The sequence below is a fragment of the Triturus cristatus genome, chromosome 1_1 (genome assembly GCF_964204655.1).
Source record: "Triturus cristatus chromosome 1_1, aTriCri1.1, whole genome shotgun sequence".
Taxonomy (NCBI): Eukaryota; Metazoa; Chordata; class Amphibia; order Caudata; family Salamandridae; genus Triturus; species Triturus cristatus.
The window spans coordinates 1,290,472,097-1,290,497,257 of NC_140579.1; the positions used below are offsets into that span (position 1 = coordinate 1,290,472,097).

The following is a 25,161-nucleotide window of genomic DNA, read 5'->3' on the forward strand; positions in this document are numbered from 1 at the left end:
GCAGAGCAAACCACCGGGCCAAGATGGCGCCGGTGTACCTCGCTGGAGCCGTCTCGAGCAGTAGACCACGAGTCCCCCGTGGCAGCGGGGCCGCCACTCCGTCAGCAGGGGTACCTCCAATCTCTTCCCCCGTCGGGCGAGGTATACGGTGTTGGCCAGCAAGCCCGGCGGCCAGGATGAATAGCTTTAGCAGGATGCGATGGAGCAGAGACTCAGCAAAACACGTCTCACGCCATTTGCATCTTGGCACGCCCCCTGATCCTCTTTTAAAGGAGCTAGAGTGCTTACCGTCAAATGGATCAAAGCATGGCACTTGGCAGTATTGTATTAATTCTTGTATAGCGCTACTGTGACCCTACGGGTATCCTGGCGCTCTGATATAGCACAGCTATTACCGGTCGAGATGATAAACACACGGGGGATTAGGCTTTCGGAAATAGCCAGGTTTTAAGGCTCTTTCTGAAGTCGGTTAATGAGTCAAGTTGTCTAATCTTCTGTGGTAGCTCATTCCACAGCAAGGCTCCTGCCACGCTGAAAGCCCGCCCGCCCATCCTAGACCGTTTGAATCTAGGAACTACCAACAGGTTAGCGCTGGAAGAGCGAAGCTGTCTCTGTGGGAGGTACCAGGTGAATTTTTCCTGGAGGGGTATTGGGCCCATCCCATGTGTTGCTCTATATACCAAACAGAGGGATTTAAATTGGACCCGTTCTTTGATTGGCAGCCAGTGAAGCTCTCTCAGAGCCTGAGTAGAGGATGAAGCACGTCTACGGTTTAACACTAATTTGGCTGCAGCTGATTGGACTCTTTGCAGCCCCTGGATGATATATTGAGGGGCCCCCAGATACAGGGAGTTACAGTAGTCCATCCTACTTAACACTGTGCTGCTCACGACCAGGGAGCGCATCTCATTCGGTAGAATCGGTAAGATCTGGCGCAACAAGCGCAGTAGCCCAAAACACACACTGGCTGTCTTGCCTGCCTGAGATTCCATTTGGAGGTTGTTATCTATAAGGACCCCCAGGTTGCGTATTGTCTTAGTCGGGGTCAACGAATCTTCCTCTGGGGCAAGCCTGAATTCGACCGGGGGTAGTAGAGGTACTCTTGCTGGTGAGTAGTACAATATCTCAGTCTTTCCTCCATTGAACTGTAGAGAGTTACGCTGTAGCCAGTCTGTTGTCAGCCGCATGCACTCATGGAATTGTTCCGTGGGGACAGCATGTTTACCCTCCATGGAGAATACCAATTGCGTGTCGTCAGCATAGTTGACCAATTCAACCCCGAATGCTTTGATAATAGAGAAGAGTGGTTGTAAGTAAATGTTAAAAAGAATGGGGCTGATACTGGAGCCCTGCGGTACTCCATGGGCTATAGAAAAAGTCCTAGATGTAAATGGTCCCAAGGTTACCATCTGCTGTCTCCCTGTCAGATAGGAACGGAACCACTGCAGTGCCCGTCCCTTTATCCCGATGCCCTCCAGTCTCCTGAGCAAAATTGGATGACTCACTGTGTCGAATGCGGCCGACATATCCAGGAGCACCAAAACCGCTGTGCTCCCGTTGTCCGCCCGCATCCGTAGATTATCCATCATAGTTGTCAGGGCTGACTCTGTCCCATGTCCGGGTCGGAAACCAAACTGATCCCTATCCAACAAGTTATGCTCTTCCAAGTAATCTGAAAGCGATCTGCTCACAACCCTTTCCAAAATTTTAATTGGGAAGGGAAGGAGGGAGATTGGCCGAAAGTTGGCCGGGTTATTCGGGTCCAAAGAGGGCTTCTTGATCAGAGGTGACACCACCGCCTTCTTCCAGCCCTTTGGGACTGTACCTTCTTCCAGAGAGTGGTTACATATCTGTCGTAACCAAGGGAAGGTCAGGCGGCCATATGATCTCCACACCTTCTGGGGCAAGGGGTCGAGTGGTGAGCCCGAAGATATGCTTTGCACCGTAGAATTGAAGACAAGGTCTGAGAGGGTAGGAAACCTATCCAAGGTGCATTGCTGACCCGGGACCCCTTCAGTTACCTCTAACCCATCCTGTGTAGCAGTTTCGTTGTCCTTGAAGGAGCCCACGATCTTTGCCACTTTTTCCTCAAAGTGGGTGGCGATCTCGTCGCATAACTTCTGTGAAGCCTCCACTTTGTTTTCTAGGCAAGTTGGAGCTGAGAGGTCTCTAACAATCTTAAAGAGTTCTCTGGTTCCATTTGTTGCTTGTACAATAGTTTTGGCGTAGAAAGTGGCTTTACTTTCTAGAATAAGCGTCTTGTACTTAGTCTGTGCCATCTTTAGCACTAACTTATCCTCCTCCAAGTACCCCTTCCTCCATTTCCTTTCTGCCTGCTTGCACTGGAGGCGTAGCTGTTTCAATTCCTCATTGTACCAGGGCGCAGAAGTTTTATTTCTGGTTTTTATATTCTTCAGAGGGATTAATTGATCCAGGGCATCCGTAATGAACTCCTGATAAATAGCATAGTTTTCCTCCACTGTGCTAGATGCACGGAAGGGGTTCCCTATAGGAGGTATCAGGAGGGCACCGGTCCTGGCCAACTGAGCCCAATTTCTACCTCTTCGAGAAGTCGCAGAGGCTTTAACTTGGTCCCGTCGGCCAGCTAGCAACATTTTAAAATGAATTAGGTAATGATCTGTCCAGTTTTGAGGAACAATGTTTAGTATTTCGGCTTTCAGCTCATTTGCAAACAGGAGATCGAGGATGTGCCCTCCCTGATGGGTCGGGGAGGTAACTAATTGTTGGAGATTAAAGTTGGTGCAAGTACATTTCAAATCTCTCAAATAGCTACCCATATTTGCATTCTCCCACAAGTTGAAGTCGCCCAGAATGATTAGATTAGAGTGAGTTAGGGATAGGTTGGTAATGGTATCCAAGAAGGACTGATACATAGTGGTACTCCCTGGAGGACGATAGCAGATCAAACCTGAAAAGAGATTACCCTTGGCTTCCTGCAGCGAGAATCCCATCAGTTCAATGCCGTCTACCTCGTCCACCTGTAGAAGGGTGAATTTAAGTTCTTCCCTAAATATCACCCCCACCCCTCCCCCTCTGCCTCCTTTCCTTGGGTTATGTAAGATTTTGAAGCCTTCGGGGCAGGCGAGGCCTATCTCTACTATCGATTCTGCCCTGATCCATGTTTCCGTGAGGAACAGGGCATCAAGCTTCATATTGTCAATCAGCAGAGCAATTTCCGTGTGGTGTTTTACCAATGACCTACAATTAATCAGCCCGCAGATTAGGCTACTGGGCGTTGTAGTGCCCCTTTTACCCACAGTGGGACCAATGTGTGCAGGCTCAGGTTCAACAGTGGTACCTAAACTGTTGCCTATATCCAAAAGCTGTTCTCTGGTAAAAATGCGACGTACCTCGCTGGATAATCGGGCAGCATGTACCTCACCGAGCACATCCGGAGCGCGGACGGGCGCAGACGGGCTTGCCTCTGGCGCGCCTCCGGCGCGCCTACGGCGCGCGCGCTGCGCGCTTGCATTTCCTGCCTAAAATAGGCGTCCGTCGTATTCCTGAGCACTAGAGTGCTCACCAATATGGCGCCTGAAATGTGTCTCTGCTGCCCCCCAAGATGGCGCTCAAAGAGGCAAGGAAAGGAGAGAGCCCTGCTCAAACGGCAAGGTGATCGACTCGATTTAGGTGCGGGTATGCGGAAATGTGAAGGTAAAATTAGAACAGTTTAAAAAGCGTTTTTAAAATATGTTACAAGCATTAAAATATAGCACCCACAGGCGATAAAAGACCCTTGGTCAGTGACTAGCAGCAACAAAATCCCACTGAAGCCCCCCGTGTCCTCTCAGCTCGGCATAAAAGCGCTGTATCAGATTAGTGCCGGCGCGCTTGCATTTCCTGCCTAAAATAGGCGTCCGTCGTATTCCTGAGCACTAGAGTGCTCACCAATATGGCGCAGTAGCAGACTGAAGATCGTTGGCAAGCGGGGGGGGGCTGCTGTTAATGAGTAGGATCTAAAGCTCAGTGACATCAATAGTATGTCAGAGTCTTCTATTGTGTATTTATGCATTGAGGTATTCCCAGTGTCCGAGGCCTTGGGAGGCTTAAGATCAAAAAGAATAGCTAAACGGTCCTACCACATAAGCTGGAGTGAGCCAGTGGGGTTGAGAAATGGATTGTTCATAAAATAAATCTCATCCAACAGGTGCCCGCCCACGTGGGAAGAACCTCTAATGACTTGTTCTAGGCCAAGGTGCCTTAAATGGCACCTACTAATTTATTTTGTATTTAGTTCTTTTATATTGATACTCATCCTAGTGTAGGGTGTAAGATCGGTTTACATCCCAAACAGAGATATAATAGATGAGACAAGTGTGTAATTCAATGTACAGTAAATGTTATTTAGGACAATGAGGGTGGTAAGTTGCACGAATCACATATCGTCCATACTTGTAAACATTATATGTTAAGAGTGAATGGTAGGGAGAAACAAGGTTTGGCTATAAAATGTAAGGCAGTGATTAGTGTTGTCTGTACTAACAAGACTTTCTCATTTTAGAGAGGAATCCTTCTGTGCAATCTTAGAACAACCACCACCAATAAGGATCTAAACCCAAGGCTTACAGTTTGCAAGAAACTCCTTGATGCCGTTAAATAGATGGCTGTGCTATAATAGAGGGACTGCAACTTATGAACTGGGAGTATCAAAACGATCTCAGTGTCAAAAGCAATAGCCATCAATGTAAAATACTAATTTGTGATATGCATCTTTTAATGGTCCATATGAGAGGTGCATAGAAGAGCTGATCCCATGTCCCCAGCAACAGGAGAGGTGTGTGCAGTCAAAGACCCTCCCACTCAAGCACATAGCTGCAGCAGTTTTTATACTGCTTATGTCTTAGTATGCACAATACTTAACGAGTCTCTTGGCGTTCTTCGGTTACTAATAGTTATACTGGAGACAAAAATCACAAAGCAGCATTATCATAACCAAACAACAAACACTGATGGAGCTTTCTTAGTACAAAAAAATGTTAGATATGGCAACTGTTTTCTTTAATTTGTTTCTGCTAAATGTTTGACGTCACCTCTATACATCTTGTATGACCAATACAGAATATATAAATGATGGAGCTTCATGCCCCTCCTCTAGTAGTTCTCTGTGTAACCTCCGAGTTTATACACCAGTGTTTCATACAGACGTCTGAAATATAAGCTGCTAGTGTCTGGATCAAAGAAACCATGCTGAGAACTAGAGGCTTCATGGCGACTTTCATGGCTTTGAGCTGAATGGCTAGTTTCTTCCGATGTAAAGCAGTAGGACAGACAGCAATGGACAAAAGGTTTCGATAAGCTGTCACCCAAGTCTAGCGGATGTTCTCAGCACTCAGGCCCCAGTAACTTTCAAATTTTTTACTGTGAGAGAATTAATAGCAGAGTATGCCCAATGATATTTAAACCTTTGCATTGCATTTAACACACAAGGTAGCTGCTGCTTAAGTTACTGAGCTATATGGCTGCCCAAGGACTGAAATGTTCTTCATGGTGACGTTACTTGCAACATCATCAGAAGAATACAATAAATGTAAAATAGCACATGCACACTGTGACAAGCACATGCTGACAAGTTCATTGTTTTATTACGGTTTTAAAACATGCTATGGAAACCTAACATTATCAAGGAAAATGTATTAATCCCTCTTTAAAGACTATTTGGGAAACCAAGGGTCACTCTTTATGTAACGGTAATATTCGCACTACCTTGGAGGACACTTTTCTGCGTGGTACCAGCCTGTGCCCAGCAAGGCAGACAGAGCCCTATGAATATCAATTCTCCTGAAACTGAGGGATGTCCACGAACTCAGCCCTTACTTGCATTCTCCCTGAGCAGATGGTTTAAAAACCTATTGGTGCTGGCCAGGACCGCAGTGTCGATGAGCTCAGAACTCCCTGGGATCTGTCTGAGCCACAGATTATCTCTTCGCTGCAGGGCCAGTAGGCCCAAAGTGTAATTTTTGGGAGACTGGCTGCTGCTGCAAGGGTGTAAAGTGAACAATGATATTGCAGACTGAGGTCTCTAGCGTACCGCGTCATGACAATCCTTAGGAGTTCCAAAGAAACAGAAAGTAGGAGAAGGCTTCATCCACTTTATTGCCCAACAAACATGTGACCTCTTTGATCCCAATGATGATACCAGACGGGAAGCAGCGGCTAAATACGGCTCTGTCAGTATGCATATGCCACCTCAGCGCTCACAAACAAGTTTTTAAACAATGCAGTGCATACAACTCTAGAAAACAGCCGGCGGAGCACTGAACCACATTACATATTTTTTCAGTGCAGTGTTGCGGTGATAAAACATTTGCGTTAGTCTGACAACTAATGAGTGACACTTGGCAAGGGTGATTACATTACAATACCCATGTTCAGTCATCAGGCTGCTGACCAGCCAGTACTCCAAACTAAAAACGAAGCTTACAGTGAGAGCCATCAACGTGCAGTAATTAGTTGAATTAGGCTCAGGGTGCGAGTGTTCTATGCTCAGAGTTAACAAGCATTGGCATAGCCAATAGGTCTCGCCTTTGGGACCTTTTAAGTGTTTAGCCATGCAACAGTTGCATAACTAAATACTTATAAGGTCCCAAAGGCGAGACCTATTGGCTATGCCAAGTGGCCACGAAAGTGATCGTGATCAAACATCAAAGCAACCGTGAAAGTGAGGCGCGCGCGCCCGCGCACATGCACTGTAGCTCCAGGCTGGCCTGGTAGCACTTTTTGGAGCCCTCTCAATAAGTCTCGCCAGACCAGCGCATGAGGAGGTAGAAGGTGCTGGGGCAATTAGTCTTACCAATGCAGAGCTACGGAAATTCTCGGTCCAGTGTCTATTACAGGGTACTTACTTGCCACCAAGCCGTTCTCCCCTTCTAGACTGCTTCCACGGCTGGGCCCCTCCGGCCCCAGAGTCCAGTCTTCTCAGCACAGTCTTTGGTCACCAGCAACTTAATCTCTGCTCACCAGGACCGTGTCTCTTCGCCGGCTCAAATACCTTGGCCAGTCTCTGCTTCCAAAGTTGTTCCAAAGTCGTACTCTACTGGCAGCCTGTGCTTTCCAGGCAGATTATGGCCCACCGTTTGACTCAAAACTCACTTTGCTCACAGACTGTGTCCCGGGGTATTCGCTGCCCACGAGTCTGGTTCTTTATCACCCGGTAGATTTCAGCTCTGTAGATCACACCTGGTAAAAACGTATTCAGAATGTACCTGAACAGTCACTGGTGAAAATGGGCTCTCGTTCTCCGTTATTTTTTTCTCTCTTAAGTTTTCTGTTCCGCAAATACATATAAGGGGGAGCAACGCTTTGTAGCGGCATCTAGGTGCTCAGAGCCAATCACGTAGAAGGAAACAGTCTAGTAGAGGTGGAAAGCGTAGCGACCTTGGATTGGTTACTGAATGGCTTGTCATGAGCTTAACCAGAGAAGCTTTTCATTGGTTGATTTTGCGTGTTCCTTTCAGTAAGGAAGCTTGAAGACGCCGATTAATGGTATGGGATATTCATAAAAGTCTTGCCTGGAATGACTTGTGGGCGCAGCCTTTCTCGAATAATTCTCGCTTGCCTCAACTGAGTGGCACTTGTATGCAAGATGGCTCAGGCCAACTGATCCGTGTATCCGCTATATAGTGGATGAAAGCGACACAAGACTCGCTGGCGTTATAAAAGGTGCCCTGGGAACCATACTGGATTGGTTGGTTCTGCACATGCCCATCAGACACCCTCCCACCCCCCCCCCCCCCTCCAAAAAAAGAAATACAGCATCGCGATGGTTTACTTCTACTACTAAATTACACACGTATTCCCAAAGCTTCACTTTTTACTAAGCGCCGTTAAATAATTTGCAATCGATATAATGTTGTGAAAGTGTAGAATTAAGGGATAAATATATATTAAACGATTTCAATATTTTGCCACTTGCCCACCTTCTTAACGTGCGTTTAAACCACTCTTTCATGCGCCAGTCACATCAGATGTCTCCTGTCTCCCACTCCTAAATGCTTTCCTTCTTAAAATGGACATCCCATAATACTCCGGTGCGGTATGTGCCCGGACGTCTTCTATTTTAATGAACGACAACCTTGTTTCTATAGTCACGTTCTTAAGGTCGTTAAGTCTCCTTGTATACTGATTAAGACTAGAGCACGGTATCTAGGTTGTGCTTCTGTTTTCTAATTCATTTAACCGTCGCTGCTACTGACGTGCCTGGTTGAGGTGTTGTACTTCTAAGCCTACTTTTCTCGGACGTTGCGTATTTCCTCACGTGTCTGGCATATTAGCTTGCTAGTGGGGTTGTAATGGCTGCGGGTACAGTGGGCACGAGTAGCGGTGTCGTGAAGAAGACCGTGGGGGTACGGCACTGGCTCAAGACAGCTTATGGTTTCGCAACGGACAGGAACGACTTTCGCAGGTACTAAGGGAGGGGCAGCAGGGTCGGAGATCCGAAAGAACCAGTAGAGCAGTAGCTCGCTGAACTTAATAGTGACTTCCATGGTTGTGGATACTATAGCTTCTTTGTTTTTTCAACTAGCTGTAGTTTATTTTACTAATTTTATTTTTTAATGAATTTTATATATCGTAGACTTGGCCTGTAGCCATCAGTGTTTTACGATTCAGCAGCCCGTATCGATAACAAATAAACAATATACATTTACATTATTGGTGGAGAGAACACCGTGTTAGCCTCCCCATGAGTTGGAGCATTTCATACGAGTTCGTTGTAAAACATAGCAGTGACAAGCAGGTGTTACGTGAGAAGTTGGCCTGGTATATGCTATCCACTAGTTAAAGTGGGCACCTTGTACCAGTCCAAACAACCCTTATTGATGATTAGGTTAAAGACAACCTTTATTGAAAGCTATCCTAGTAGTAGTAGCCATGGAGAGCAGCCGTCAGGCTAAGTCTCGAAGGAATGTAAAGCAGCTTGGTTTACCAGATTGACCACATGAAAGGAGAACAACACAAGGTATATATAAAATATATGTATTTATTACTAAACACACTCAACACTCTCTACTAACCTCTTTATGATATTAGAGTACAAGATAAACAATATGAAAGCACTAGAACAACAGTAAATAGCACAATACACAGTGGGCCCCAGGGGGAGACCAAACCATATATTAAGAAAGTGGTATAACAACCCCGACTTGACTAGACACAGTGCCTAGAGCATGTGGAATTGCTGGGACCCCAAGGAACCACCCAAGGTAGTGACACAGGGGACCCACAGGGGGCGCGTGCAGTTTGAGAACACAGCTTCGAGCTCCGTACAATCCTATGGGAAAGTCGCGGTTGGAATTTTAAAGTTTCAGGACACTTAGGAGAGGACTTGGAGCAAACCCTTTTAAACTTAGAAGGTTCTAAGGCCAGCACCCATGTGAGCACTGGAGTACTTGTGTTACCTAACTCAGGGAAGCCGGGTGCATAGGTGTCAAATGGTGTCGGGAATCTTCATCGTTTTCAATGGCATGATGCTGCAAAGTGCTGCTGCCGTGAAGAGGAAAAGTGTCCGGTGTGATCCAAGCTTGGATCGGAGCTGAGAAGAACCTGAAAGCAGAGGGGACAGAGTCTGGGTCACTTGCCAGTGACCAGGGGCACAATAGATGAATGCCCACCGATGGGTGTTTCAGGTGCGATAAGGTGAAGTTTGACTCTGCAGCCACTGGGACCAAGAGACGACGACCAGAGTCAGCAGGTGAGCTGTCCGACGAAGGATGTCGAGTGCTGGGGTGTCGGTGTCCGGATTGGAGACCAACAAGCCTTGGCAACTGCAACCCACTCGGTCAGAGAAAAGATGCTTTGGTGTGGACCAGCAAGGTCCTGGGGACTCCCCAAGTGATGGAGAGTCAGGGCACGTCTGGAGCAACCAGGTTAGCCCACTTAAAGTTACAGTTCCCTCCTCAGGGACCCACAGGTCGACGAACCAAGGATCGCAAAGTGACCTCAAGAGGAATCACTAAATACCAGCCCACGGAACACTCGTGGAGTGTAGGCCAGTATTCTTCTGTGGAATCACTGCTCGGGGTCTGGACTACAAGTAGTCCAAAGCACAGCCTCAGGGATCGCCAAAAAGCATATGCTGCTGCAAATGCGCACGGTGTCCAGGGGTTCGGGTTGCACAGTCCAGACGAGGGCTGCGGATCTCAGGTTTGCTGAGAGCACCGTTTGACCTCGGGGAAAGCTTAGGAACCCACCTCCTATGTTGCAAAGTCTTCGGAGTCCATCAGGAGCTGCGTAGAGGCAAACCGGTCAGATGCGTCTTTGGTGCCTGCTTTGCAGGGGAGTAACTCCTTTACTCCAAGGGAGATTCTTCGGTCATCCAACGTAGTGTAGATAGTTGAAGTACTTGGTTTCTGTAGCAGAGTTTCGTCCTGGTAAATCTAAAGTCATGTAGCCAGAGCTTCCTACTTTATACCTAGGGCTCTCGGTTTTACGGATTTTTACATATAAATACAGACGGAAAACTATATTTGCTTTGTCTGTATTTATACTTAGAAACAGCAAAATACTAGCAAATTTTGCTGCGCTGCCATGCTCCAGTGCACAAGACCGTGTACATCACGCGTGACGCCATACACAGCGAATGCGCGCAATGCTGCGATGACGGTCTTTCACAGAATCAGCCCGCAGCGTGCTGTGGCCAAGGGGCTGAGCTGTCTAACCTGGTCGGTGCACCGCTAGTGCCCAGCCCAGCAGCGCACCAGATCTCACACCAGCCTGTCAGAGAGCTACAGGCTCTGCAGACTTAGTGACTCCGCGGCTGAGTGCTAGTCGCTGAAAGTATTCATAAAAGTAGATGTTGGACCTGCACCACAGCTGCTCCCCCGACTGGACCCTAAACAAGTTAATGCGGCAGACTAATGTGCTTGTCACTGAAAACTCCAGTGAGGTCAGCACAGACTGACTCTGACTGCAATGTGAGACTGCAAAATTCAGCTGTTAAACAGGGCACGCACAGGCAGCTGAAGATGAATGATCATCATGACCGCAGGGCACTAAAAAAAGCTATTTTTTTAGAAGCAGAGAATACCTCACTCCACCAGGCACTTACTATTTGCAAGGCGAGTGGCAATTCGGTACAGGCTGCCTCGTGGCCTCAATGACTCTGAATCACCTGCGGCAACGCCTGGAGTGATTCTGAGGGCGGCTCAGCTGCAGAGTGGATCACGGTGTGTTCTGGGCTGCTGAGTGAGGAACCACTTCAGTGGTCTGTGTACTCACCTGCTGGCCCACAGTGGGGTGATTGGTTTGGTCCGGTCACAGGATCATTTAAAATGATTACCGACCCACGGTGCGAGCAGGGCCGAGCTGCGCTGCCACTGCCAGCAGTCAAAATTAACTTAATTAAACTGCCGCCTGCTCGGCTAGTGCCGCGGGCAGCAGGACATCCCACCAATTAAAGTGTGTATCACAAAAGTCAGCTCTTTACGTTTCAGTGATTAGGCCATTGAGCACAGGGGGTACTGTAGACACTGCCCGCAGTCTGGTAAGAAGAGGTGAAAAAAAACAACAAAGACTCGTTAACAAGTGAATGGCCTTTTTAAAGACCTGTGAAGTACTCTGGTGCAGCTGCCAGCTCAAAAAGTGTGTGTGCCCAGGAAGCTGTCTCAGCCCGGGCTGACACACAGGACGGGTGGGGAGGAAGGGGTGGGGGGGGCTTTGAGCCCAGTGGGTGTTGCGCGCCTGGTGGGAGAGATGGCCCCACTGTGCAACCGGGGAACCTGTACAATCCATGGTATGAGGTCTGATCACTTGGAAACTAGTCAGCGCAATTTGAGTGCTTGGCATGGATGTTTTGACTGGTTTGTGAAACAATGCAGGGGAGACAGCTACCTACAGATCTGTACATTCATCCTCACAGTTTGACCAAATAGAATACTAATCCCCTCCAGCAGAGCCCTAGCCAAGCAATTTGCATGAAATTCCTCAAAATGGATTCCCTCATCCTTGCAAGCAGCTATTGCCCTCCGAGGTCTTCCCTCTCGTACATTGACAGTGCCCTCACATAACCAAGCGCATATGCGCATTGTCAATTTAAATAAATAAGGAAAAATACTAGCTGTAGAGTCGTCTTTTGCTTGTGGCAAAAATAAATGTGGATAAATACAGAAAAAATGCCCAAAAAATAAATATGGATAAATACAGACGGAAATGGCAAAAAAAATAAATACCATAAAACCGTGAGCCCTATTTATACCCAAGGAAGAGGTGGGACAAACTCTGGGGACCCACCTATGGGAGGGTCAGGACAGAGGGGTGGCTACACCCATGTCCTTTGTCCAGTTTCACGCCAGAGCAGGGGCTGATAGCCCCTGCAACCGGTTTGAGCTGGACTATGCACAGGGACACCAAATGTGTCCCCAGTGCAGACATCAAAGCACTGCACCCACCCAGCCCCAATACACTAAAGCCTGTCTGGGAGGTGGTCACAACTCCCTGTGAGAGGAAACCTATTGTCCAGCTGTCCCCTGCCGGAGTTTCGCCCAGCAGCAGGAGGGCAGACTCGTGTCTGTGGCTGGCAGCATCCATTTTGTGATGCCAGGGCTTGCAAAGCTGGTACCGGTGATAGAGATCAGGGTGTGTACAATATTCCCACTACCACGGATAGAGTAATCTCACAGTTACACGCACATGCATACATCATACGCTAGGGCCCATTTCACTAACATACGCTCAAATACTCTACCACCAATAAACCTGTGGAAGGAAACACTCCTAAACACCCTGCATCTATACCGAGGTCGATAAGACCTGGTTTTTGTGACTGTCCCTAAGCATAATCTATACAATATATACAACAATAATCAATAACGTAAACCCAATAATTGACAAGAAAGAATATCCAACACCATGTTTAAAATTATATTGCTTTATCTAAAATTAGTCAAAGGAAATCAATCAGAGTAAATCATTTCTCATAGTTACCTATTCTAGCTAATGTCAGAACGGGTCAAGACAAGTCTCTCGGTAAATGTCTCTCAAGACGAAGTCCCTTCAGCATCAATCCTCAGCAACGTAGATTCGGTACGCGGCAAAGGCAAAATGGCAAGTGGCAAAGACCCTCTCTAGGCTTTCATCTTATAGTTTCTAAACAATAGAAAGATACATTGGGAACATAGAAAAAACTATAATGTCCGCCGGACTTGCTGAGCAGAGCGAGAAGGAAAGGATGTAACATCGCTACATTTGAGAATCTCCGCTCAGGAAAAGTACACATAATGAAGACTACGGAACAGGAACCAAGAAAATAAAACATGTATCATAATAATCCTGCTTCTCCTCGGCTATCGAGCCACAGTTCAGAGCTTCTCTCTAAGGCTCCTTTGTTTCCCAAGGCTGCCAAGGACACTTTCACTTCACTTGGAGATCTCCCAAAAACTGCTGCTGTCCTCATGGAAAGTTTTTCAAGCAAGGACCATGGTCAGTTAGCTTCAGGACCATTTCCAGCAGGGGTCTCCCTCGTCACAGTTTTCATATTTAAATCACAGCCAGGCTCACAAGTCGGCCATCTTTTCTTAGGCCAACATAGGCCTCAATAGACCATCTTAATTAAAAGAGACAAAACAACGTTACCACAGCATAGTGATTAAACAGTGTTAACCCCACTAATACCCTTATGTGTATGCATTTATCTAGCACTTGCAACATAGAAAAGCATTAATTCTGAAAGCGTTTTGTGCTCAAAAATAAACATGAAAACATACACGTTATTTTTTTAAAACAGCACATTTATGCACACTCATGTGTAACTCTCTCTTGTTAGGACAAACAGATTGATTAATATAAACGCACTTGCACAAGACAAATAATTAATTATTAATTATTAATAAATTAATACAACGAATAGACATGCCAGAGCTTCCAAAGCCCCAGAATTTTCAAACTGAAAACTCTGCTCCAGCAATCCCCCCTTTGGTGATTTTATCACCAAATAAACCCAAAAAAAATTAGTGAAAATTTAGTCCCTATTTTAGGAGAAATCGGAAATGTCTTTTCCCCTTTACACAACATTAGACACCAGTCACTCTTTCATCATCCCTCTTTGTCTCTAAGTAAACACTCTCCCTCAATTCTTCTAGTTCAATTTCTTGAGGTTCTCTTTTCAACTTCTTGTTTTTCTTTTCTTTATTCAATTTCTTTCTCCCTCCCCTGTTTTACAACACACACACACCAATCTTATTATTAATAAAGCAACAATTATACAAGACAAGGGAAACAAAATTCTACCTATAATAGTACTACCTATTTTTGCAATAAAATCCTTAACAGCTATCATTTTATTAGCTATTTTAGTCCATAAACTCTCAGTTTCAAGTGGTACTAATTCTTCATGCAAATCAGTAATATTTTTGATATAGACCTTCAGGTCTTTGCTTTCGTCTGGAATGTAAGTGCAACAATGTTGAACTTTCAGCATTCCACAGACTCCACCCTCCTTGGCCAATAGAATATCAAGGGCAAGTCGATTTTGCATAGACATGGCACGTACGGCACTTAATTCCGTATTCACCAAAAGAAACCCTCCAGCGTATTTGTCGATAAGCGATCAACCACTGTGGACAGTTTCCGAATTCCATAAGCATTCAAAGAAATTCCCACTGCTGGAATCAAAACCCCAAAAATATCACCCACTATTTCAGACCAAGTTTCTCTCTTAAAACGCATTAGTAAGTTAATATGTTCTACATCTGTTATTTTATCTATATGAAAAATCTTTGGAAAAACTAGGCCCACATAACACGTGCCATACCAATGGTCAGGCAACTTGTAATAAGCCTTATTCCCACAAACATAATATACTCCTGGAAAAATTGTATCTTCTCCACCTCTGAAACCCCAACCTGTTGCAATGAAGTATGTATCATGGCACTCACTAGTCCCGACAAAATATGTATCATATTGGGATTTCCTTCTTGTAATACAAAGTTTACCCTTCTGTGGTGCATCTAGAGCTAAAGTTGGACTAGCCCCATTCTTCAACTCTTTTCCCATCTCAATGTCCCAAATTGTCTCACTCACTTTATATTTTCCTGCTTTCTCATGCATGTTCAATCTCCTTTCTTCTACCATATCCAGGAAAGCTTTCTCCTCTCCTTTCAAACTGCAAGTTAAATTATTCTTAAAAATGTAATCTAATGTTAATCCTTTTTCTTCAATAAAAATCTCACCAAAAGTGTTAGCTTCTTTAGCTGGATTCAGCTCTTTGTTCATTGGCAAGTGCCCAAAAATACTATCTCTGTTAGACATCTTGTAATCTACCTTCCCTAACAAATAAAAAACACTACTTAAAATACTACAGGAAATACCATATGTAGCTGGTAAATGATGATAAGTAACACCCTCCGAAACGGATGCAGGTAATTGCATACAGACGTAGCAATCCCTTACTTCCATTGTCTTCACATATTCATATAACAGTTTCGAAAAAACATTACTAGAAAAGTTATTAATTGACCTATCTTTGTGTATGTAAGTATTACTAATTCTAATTGGAACTACTTTTTGTGAATTCTTCTCTACATTTGTCACATTCTCTGTATGCATCTCAAACTCTACTTTAAAAGTAACTAATAAAACTAAAACACCCCATAGAAGCATTAATAATCCAGTACAGCAGCAGCACATCCTACACCACCTTTTAAAGAAGGCACATCTATTTCTATTATCCTCTATGTTAGCCATTTTAGTTTAGCCTCTACTACTCCACTACTGTTTGAACTTCTTCAATTCTTCAGCAATTCTTCAGCTTTCAGTTTATCCAAACGATCTCTTCGTTCACTTAATCCAAGTGAATCCTTCCTTTATTCAGTTTGGATACTTATCATTCTTCACTTCAATTTCTTCAACATCAAATTGTATTAGATCTCCAACATCAAAATCCTCAGTACTCGACTCTTCTCCAATGTCAGTCAAGAGTACTTTTAGAATTTCACCAGTATCTTCCTCAACCACTTCTCTCAAGATCTCTTCCGGATTATCTCGAGTCACTGCTTCTTCTTTTCCTCCTTCAGACAGTGCCACATAAGACCATTCCGGCGATCTGTACTTTTGGTTGGGTCTTCTTACTCTTTTTATTTCCACTGGTTCGTTTGACTCCTTTGATTCTTCTCCTTCAGCCTTTGAACTTTAACTCGAAACTTCATTCACTTGTTCAGCTTTCGATGAATTTGCTCTTATTATTTTGTATCTCAGCCTTTTAACTCTGTTGTTAGGCCAACGATCTCCTCTTAACACCTTTTTCGGCTTTATTTCTTTATTACTTCTTTCTCCAATCCAAGTTCTCTTTCTCAGAACTCGACCCTCTGTTTGTTCATCTTCATCATCTGTTTCAAGTGCCTCTTGTTTCCGTTTTCCAGCAGCTCTCTTCTTTTCCACAAATGTTTTCACCACTGTTTGAGACTTCCCTACTCCTGTCCCTCCTCGGATCTCCGACACGCAATCTTCTTGCTGTCTACTTTTCCCTTCACCTGGCTCATCAAGAATGTTCCCTACACCTCCTCGGGGGTCTTCCGCAATCTGTCCCTCTCTATCTTCTTCTGACCCTACTTCTTCAAGTATAATCTCAAGTGGTTCTTCAATCTCCTCCTCTTCTGATTCAGGAGTAGTCTCTGTGTGATTTCTCTTTTCTTTTCTTTTTCCTTCACTGCTGTTTGAAACTTCAGGCTCTTTTACAGAATTTGATCTCTTCTCTGACACTCGCAGTGGTTCATTCGAAGCTCTTCCTACTTCTTTCCCCACTGATTCTGTATCTTCATCATCGCTGGAATCTGACTCTTCAAAATACTCTTTACCAGTCCCTTCTTTTGGATTTGGAACTCTCAGAGTATGACTTGCATGTACCCAGTGCTTCACTCCAGCACACTTTACTGCAGTCGTCGTAGTCAGAATAACTTGTCTCGGCCTTCCCCACCTTGGAATCAAGCAATTTCTTCTTCTGTGAACTTTTATCCTCACCCAGTCTCCTGGACTCAGATCATGGGCTTGCTTCTTCTCAAGTGTGGTAGCTTCTTCTCCAACCTGGTGAAACACAGAATGAACTGCGTCAGCCAGGCCTTTACAGTAATCCAAAATCATGTCATCAGTTATTGTCACCAATTTATTGACAGGCACGAATGCATGGCGCATTGCACGTCCCATGATTATCTCGTGCGGACTCAAACCAGTAGTTCTATCTGGAGTAGATCTCATAGTCATCAGAACTAGAGGTAAAACATCTGGCCATTTCATGCCAGTGGCTAAGCACATTTTTCCAATCCTATTCTTGATTGTGCCATTAATCTGTTCAACCACACCAGAAGCCTCTGGTCGGTATGCACAATGTAGCTTCTGCTGTATTTTCAATGCTTCACAAATCAAAGCCATGAGCTCATTTTGAAAATGTCCACCTCTATCAGACTCAACTGTTACTGGAAACCCGTACCTAGGAATCAACTCCCTTAACAGTAACTTTGCCACTGTTAATCCATCATTTCTTCTAGTCGGGTAAGCTTCCACCCACCTCGAAAATAAACAGACTACCACTAGAACATACCTCAGTCTGTTTACTTGGGGCATTTCAATGAAATCAATCTGCATTCTTGTAAAAGGACCTCCTTCTCTGCCTATTGTTCCCAGACTCACCACTGTCTTTTTCCCAGTGTTAAATTGCTGACAAACTAAACACCTCTGACAGATGCTTTCTGCAATTGTCCTGAACTTTGCATTGTACCAGGTTTGCTTGAACGACCTAACCATCGCGTCCCTCCCCAAATGTCCCTGGCCATGATACATCCTTGCCATTGACGACAAGATGGAGTTGGGCATCACTGGTCTGCCATCTCTGTAGACCCAAACATGGTCTGTTTCTCTTGGAGCACATCCTGCCTTAATCCAATCTTTTTTCTCTTCCTCTCCTGCCTCATCTTGCAACTGTTTCACTTCATCCCTGGTCTCTAAGACATTAGTAAACATCACAGAGAGTAAAGACATTTCCCCTTCTCTGTCCCTGTTGATGGACTGATTTGTCTTGGCACAATATTGTGCAACATCGTTGGCATAACGGTTTCCGACCGTTATAAAATCCTCCCCTAGTCCATGGGCAGCACATTTTACAACTGCTAACTCCTTAGGCAGCTGTATCGCCTCAAGCAATTTACCAATCATTTCAGCATTCTTTATCGGAGTTCCACTCGATGTCAAGAAACCTCTTTGTAGCCAAAGTTGGCCAAAATCATGCACCACTCCAAATCCATACTGACTATCAGTCAATACAGTTGTCCTCAAATCTTTCCCAATTTCGCAAGCTTTTGTCAATGCTATCAATTCAGCAACTTGCGCAGATTTCACTCCTTTCAATGGTGATGCTTCCATGACCTCTGAAACTTTGCATACCGCATATGCTGCACATAGCACACCATCATCATTTCTCAGGCATGATCCATCCACAAACACATGATCACTCTCATTCAAGGGTAGATCCCTTATGTCTGGTCTTGGTTTTGTACAGTACTCAAGCACATCCAAACAATCATGATCATCTTCCATCTTCACACCCACATTTTCAATATCTGGCAAAAGCGTCGCTGGATTCACATTTACACATCTCTCAAGCGTCACATTTGATGCTCCCAGAATCACTTTTTCATATTTAGTCAATCGACTATGTGACATGTACTGAGTCCTGCTTCTTGTCAAAAGAATTGCCACATTGTGAGGTACGAATACCCTTACAGGATATCCCATTATGATTCCCTCACTCTGTTCCAGACTCCTGCATGTTGCAGCCACAGATTTCAGACAACCTGGTAAACCCACAGCTACAGGGTCAAGTGTCGATGAGAAGTACGCAATAGGCCTTCTCAGTAATCCATGTTTCTGAATTAACACTGAAAGTGCACATCCATTTCTTTCACTGCAGTACAGCTCAAATTCTTTTTCATAGTCAGGCATACCCAAAGCTGGAGCCTCACACATTTTACTTTTAAGCTCTTCAAATGCTGCCATTTGTTCTGCATCTAGATCCAATGGATCCGTCATTTCACTTTTTGTCAGTTTAATCAGTGGCTTTGCTATCAAGGAAAAATTAATTATCCACTGACGACAATAACCCACCATACCCAGGAACATTCTCACTTCTCTCTGGGTTTTTGGAGCTTTCATTTCTCTGATTATTCTGATCCTGTCAGTAGTCACTTTTCTCAGACCCTTTTCAATATTGTGTCCAAGATAATGCACCTCTTTCTTGCAAAACTGTAATTTGGCTGGAGATACCTTTAACCCTCCATCTGCCAGATGATTCAGTAAAGCTATGGTATCTACTTCACAAGCTTCACGTGTCTTTGATGCCACCAGTAGGTCATCAATATACTGCACTAGCACTGAACTCTCGGGCATGATCAAACTTTCCAACGATTTCTTCAATAACTGATTGAATATCGAAGGACTCTCCGTATACCCCTGTGGGATTCGACACCATGCTAAGATACGCTGGCCAAACCTAAATGCAAAAATCGGCTGGCTATCATGATGCAATGGAATTGAAAAGAACGCATGACACAAATCAATCACTGTATACCACTCAGCATCATGTGGAATTTGATACAGAATCACTGATGGATTTGGCACAATAGGACAACATGCCACCACAATTTGATTAACTTTTCTCAAGTCCTGTACGATCCTAAATTTCCCATTGGGCTTTTTTAGTCCCATTATCGGTGAATTACACGGACTACTCAGTAGTTCTCTCAGGACTCCTTGCTGAATCATTTTCTCAATTACAGGAGTTATCCCTTCAATTATTTCTGGTGTCATTTTGTATTGAGGAATGTTAGGATATGTAATTCCCTCTTTTACTGCAATTTTCACTGGATCTACATTATTCATCAATCCCACATCCTCTCCAGTAAAATCCCAAACTGTCCTTTTCACTGTGTCTCTCAGCTCTTGAGGCAAATCCTCCGGATTAAACACAGCAAATGCACCAATTAACTCACTTTCTCTATTTTCTAGAGTCACTCGGTACAAAACATCTTCATCTGGTGTCTCAAAGGCTATTCCATCCGGTGTACAAAAAATTGTGCAGTTCATTTTGCACAACAAGTCCCTACCCAATAGGTTCACTGGACTCGTGTCACAGACAATGAATCTGTGCATGTCTGAAAATTTCCCTATCTGTACTCTTACAGGTTCAGTAAGACGTGTTTTGATTTGTGTATTGGCTACACCAACTACTTGGATTGCTTCATCCGAGAGAGGAAGATTTCTAACATCTGTTGACCTGACAGTTGATCTTGTCGCACCTGTGTCTACCAAAAAAGTAACACTCTCCTCATTTATTTTCCCATCCACAAATGGTCCTGCCTGGTCTATTTCTAGAGTTGCACCAAGTATGCACTCTTCTTCCTCTCCTCAGCACCGTCAATAATCACCCTCAGACTCACTCCCTTCACTCTTTAACAAGTACTGCTGTACTTTGTTAGAACGTCTTGGTTTCTTTACCTGCTCATCATTGTAGAATCCTGAATCCTGATTATACTTTTGTAACCCTCTATTCTGCGGCAAGGGCGGTTTTGGCTCTTGACTCTGCTGTCTCACAACTTTCTGTTGTTGCTGCTGTTGATTATTTCCTTCGTTCTGCACCTGTTGATTTAAAGTTTTGTTTTCATTACTCACTAATGGTGGATTAGGACACTCCGATCTCCAATGCCCCAATTGGCCACAGTTGTGACAAGGGAACTTTTTCTTCGCTTCCTCAAGACTTCCTTTTCCTTTTCCTGCATATCTAGGTCTATTCCCTGCATTATTTCCTGGATTATTCGCCTGTTCCACTAACTGTGCTTCCTGTCTCTCCGCAACTTTCACTTGTGCCCACATTGCTTTCTCTTTCAGCTTTCTTTGTTTTGCTTCAATTTCATCACTGAAGTATTTTGCATGTCTCAGGATCTCATCTACTTTCTTACTCTGCCAATCCACTGTGTGCTCACGAATTCTCTCACCAATTTCAGGTCTAAGGCCATATACAAATCTGTATACAAAATGACTCAAATCTTTGTCACCCAGGTGTTCATCTCCACTGAATTGTTTAAATGCCAGTATCAGCCTCTCGTAAAAAGCATGAACTGATTCTTTCGCTTCCTGTTGTGTTCGATCTATCTTTACCCAGTCTGTCTCTTTTGCAGGTACTTTACTCTTCAGGTATACCATCACCTGATCATACTTCCTCATTACCTCTGGATCTGGTGCCCCTGTTCTTGGGTCTCTTGGATATTCCTCAGTAGGCCAACTCACAACTATTTTACACTCAGTCCACAAGTCTGCTGGAACAATTATATCAAACAGACTATTCAGGTCAACCCACAGCACTTTTGACAATTTCACAAACCTATCTACCTGCCTATACCACTCGACGGGCTTTTCTCTCAATCGAGGGCAATCATTCGTGAATGATAAAATATCCTGTCTGGTCCATGGAACATGTACATATCCTCCTCCAGGTATTTCTCTCATAGGATAATTATCCACTGGTTTCTCCTTTTCTCTCACCGGAAATGCTGAATAAGTTGTTCTATCTTCAGCCTCATCTCTTTTCTTGTACCACCTATCCTTCCACTTTTCTACATCACCCCATCTTCGCAATAATGCTACCATTTCCTTAATCTGTCCTGTTCTACCAGTAGCATTCAAATTTTCAATGTCCTTCTCTGTAAAATCCATCCTGTAAGTTCTTTGTAAAGCTTTCACTTTATCAATGTCAACTCCCTGTTCATTTGCTATTGCTCTTAGCCTGTCATGTGTATTTCTTGCTCTCCAGGTAACACTTTTGCACATAAACATTAGTTCACCATCATGATGACTCTTCAGAATCTCTGTTGGAACTGTTCCTGTGACAAGCTCTTCTAGTTCTACACGTAACTTAGCTACATCAATTACTTGTGAATCTTTATCCTTTTTCTGTAGAACCTTCATCCAATCATTCAAATCATCAACTGTTATTTCAGCAGTTTTTCTCACTGGAACCACTCTCTTTTGCGGTTCTAAAATTGGCATCCCTGAACAACTAGCTTCACTAGCATCCAATATTTCACTACATGTGTTATGTCTTGATTGTCTCAGGTCATTTCTTTCTGCTGTTTTGCCTGAATCTCCTGAAGGACCAACTGAATTTGTCAGATTATTCCCAACATATGGAATCACCAGTCCATTCTCACCTGTCCTCTGTTTGTCAAACACAGGCATAACTGGACCTATTGTTACAGGCACTGTAACAGCTTCTAGATTCTTCGTTAACTCCCTAATCTTCTCTGTCAACTCTGTTGTAGTTCTGGCTAATTGTCTGGCATTCTCATCAAGGTAATGATCACTCCTTACCTCAGGCATCTCATTTTCTGTCTCACTAACACAAACTGTATCTCTTATCGGAGAAACAACTGGTGTACTTTTGTCCGGTTCTGGTCTATATGGAGGTGGTCTTTTGTAAATCATGTCATTCAAGACCTCATCCTCATACTCATTAACTCCATATTTTCTTATTTCTGACTCAGGAACCCTTTCTGCTCCTCCTTCAACTGTTCTCATCGGATATAATCCCTCTGACATACTAACATCTCGCCACCTTTTCATTCGATCATGATGAGTCTCACGATCATGTCTCCTCCCAAACATATACCTATAATACCCTCCAGATCTTTGTTTTTCTCTCTCATGTACTTCTTCTTCCCATTCCACTAAAGCCTCAAACTGTGTAGGTCTCGGTTTCGGGTCAAGACATAGCATCTTTTCCCGTAAATTTCTCAACACGGCCAGATTAAATGAACCATGTTCTGGAAATGCTAGAACACCATCTTCTTTAGTATACCTAACCCAATTTTCCAACCATATACAGGTATGAAACCCATGTCTTGCAGCCATGAAGGATGCAGGTGTTTTCGGTGGAGGTAACAACTCACCCTCTCTTGTTTTAACATCTTTATCCTTGCTAAACCACTTTTTAACTTTACCAAAAAATGTTTTCTTCTTTTTCTCTTCTTGGTAATACATTTTAGCGTTTACAAAGAACTCTCTACTCTGTCCGTATTATAAATATACAATACGATTTTTCAACCTATTGCAGCGCGACTCACACTAACGCACCAATCCTGGAACGTCTACGTCACTAAATAGCCCTACCAATCCTTGCGCGGCTCACACTAACGCACCAATCCTAGCGCGAGCACTATTCTGATCTACCATCCAATCAGAGCGCGGTCTTTCTGACGTCAACAGTCGCTGCAGTTTGTCTCCTGTCTTCTGTCACTCGTCTACCCCTCCTTTACAAAATCTTTTCAGTAGACTTCGTGTCAAAATTTCTACAAAATCTATTAGTTACAACATAAAAACATCTCCATTGTCTGCTTCGCTAACCACAGAATAGTAAAAGAGAGTCTATTTCATAAGAAACCTTTCATTGACACAGTAGCACTTCTTCTACTCTGCCCTACTAACATACATTCATTAACTGATTCCTCTAGGACTTGTCCAAAGAGTCTTACAATCAACTAAATGTACAAACATTCACGCACATTCATACAAAGGAAATATAGTACATACGCACAGAATCCTGCTTCCCGAGAACAGACAATCTGCTCCACTACAGAATTATTACACACATTAACTAAGCAAGCTTTCTTTGCCCAGTTCCTCAAATAAGCTCAGAGAATACCTATTACTCCTCCCGCGATAAGCTTTAACGGAAATCCTTACGGATCCCTGGGACTTAAGACCAGAGTTTCACAGATAACCTTCACTATCATACACACTCCTTGTATACCAGAAATATCTAATAGTAACATACGACGATGTCACTGATTCCGAACCCAGACAATGTGACGCGCAACTTCAATTGTCACACGTTATTCCCCAATTCCGTCTTTCCCGAGAGCAGCATATACTTCCCTCTGCCCTACTACGGAACTGCTACAGCTTCCAAGTTCCAGAAGCACTACATATAACTCAACATTACGACTCCAACATATAGTATTAGTACATATACCAACATGAACCAATAATCAATAATCAATTAAACAATCTTATCTAATCAAGACAATCATCAAAAACCATCAATCTCTGCTACCAGGAAATTGATAGAGATCAGGGTGTGTACAATATTCCCACTACCACGGATAGAGTAATCTCACAGTTACACGCACATGCATACATCATACGCTAGGGCCCATTTCACTAACATACGCTCAAATACTCTACCACCAATAAACCTGTGGAAGGAAACACTCCTAAACACCCTGCATCTATACCGAGGTCGATAAGACCTGGTTTTTGTGACTGTCCCTAAGCATAATCTATACAATATATACAACAATAATCAATAACGTAAACCCAATAATTGACAAGAAAGAATATCCAACACCATGTTTAAAATTATATTGCTTTATCTAAAATTAGTCAAAGGAAATCAATCAGAGTAAATCATTTCTCATAGTTACCTATTCTAGCTAATGTCAGAACGGGTCAGGACAAGTCTCTCGGTAAATGTCTCTCAAGACGAAGTCCCTTCAGCATCAATCCTCAGCAACGTAGATTCGGTACGCGGCAAAGGCAAAATGGCAAGTGGCAAAGACCCTCTCTAGGCTAACATCTTATAGTTTCTAAACAATAGAAAGATACATTGGGAACATAGAAAAAACTATAATGTCCGCCGGACTTGCTGAGCAGAGCGAGAAGGAAAGGATGTAACATCGCTACATTTGAGAATCTCCGCTCAGGAAAAGTACACATAATGAAGACTACGGAACAGGAACCAAGAAAATAAAACATGTATCATAATAATCCTGCTTCTCCTCGGCTATCGAGCCACAGTTCAGAGCTTCTCTCTAAGGCTCCTTTGTTTCCCAAGGCTGCCAAGGACACTTTCACTTCACTTGGAGATCTCCCAAAAACTGCTGCTGTCCTCATGGAAAGTTTTTCAAGCAAGGACCATGGTCAGTTAGCTTCAGGACCATTTCCAGCAGGGGTCTCCCTCGTCACAGTTTTCATATTTAAATCACAGCCAGGCTCACAAGTCGGCCATCTTTTCTTAGGCCAACATAGGCCTCAATAGACCATCTTAATTAAAAGAGACAAAACAACGTTACCACAGCATAGTGATTAAACAGTGTTAACCCCACTAATACC

The 25,161-nt window shown here is 43.9% G+C and overlaps 1 protein-coding gene and 1 long non-coding RNA gene across 4 annotated transcripts in view; one reads left to right on the plus strand and one right to left on the minus strand.

Annotated features, from left to right (window-relative positions):
• LOC146871975 (uncharacterized) overlaps window positions 1-8,033 on the minus strand; it is a 326,120-nt gene extending 318,087 nt beyond the window's left edge. For 2 of the 3 annotated variants that reach the window (XR_014981284.1, XM_085652781.1), the window contains exon 1: window positions 6,864-7,714. The gene's annotated coding sequence lies outside the window, so the exon portion shown is untranslated. Of the gene's footprint in view, window positions 1-6,863; window positions 7,715-7,937 lie in introns of those variants that run through there. The other variant, XM_085652793.1, reaches the window with a different exon arrangement.
• Window positions 8,034-8,174: 141 nt separating this feature from the next.
• Window positions 8,175-25,161, plus strand: part of LOC146871976 (uncharacterized) — a 522,926-nt gene continuing 505,939 nt past the window's right edge. The window contains exon 1 of the long non-coding RNA XR_014981287.1: window positions 8,175-8,422. This is a non-coding gene — a long non-coding RNA (uncharacterized LOC146871976). The remainder of the gene's footprint in view (window positions 8,423-25,161) is intronic.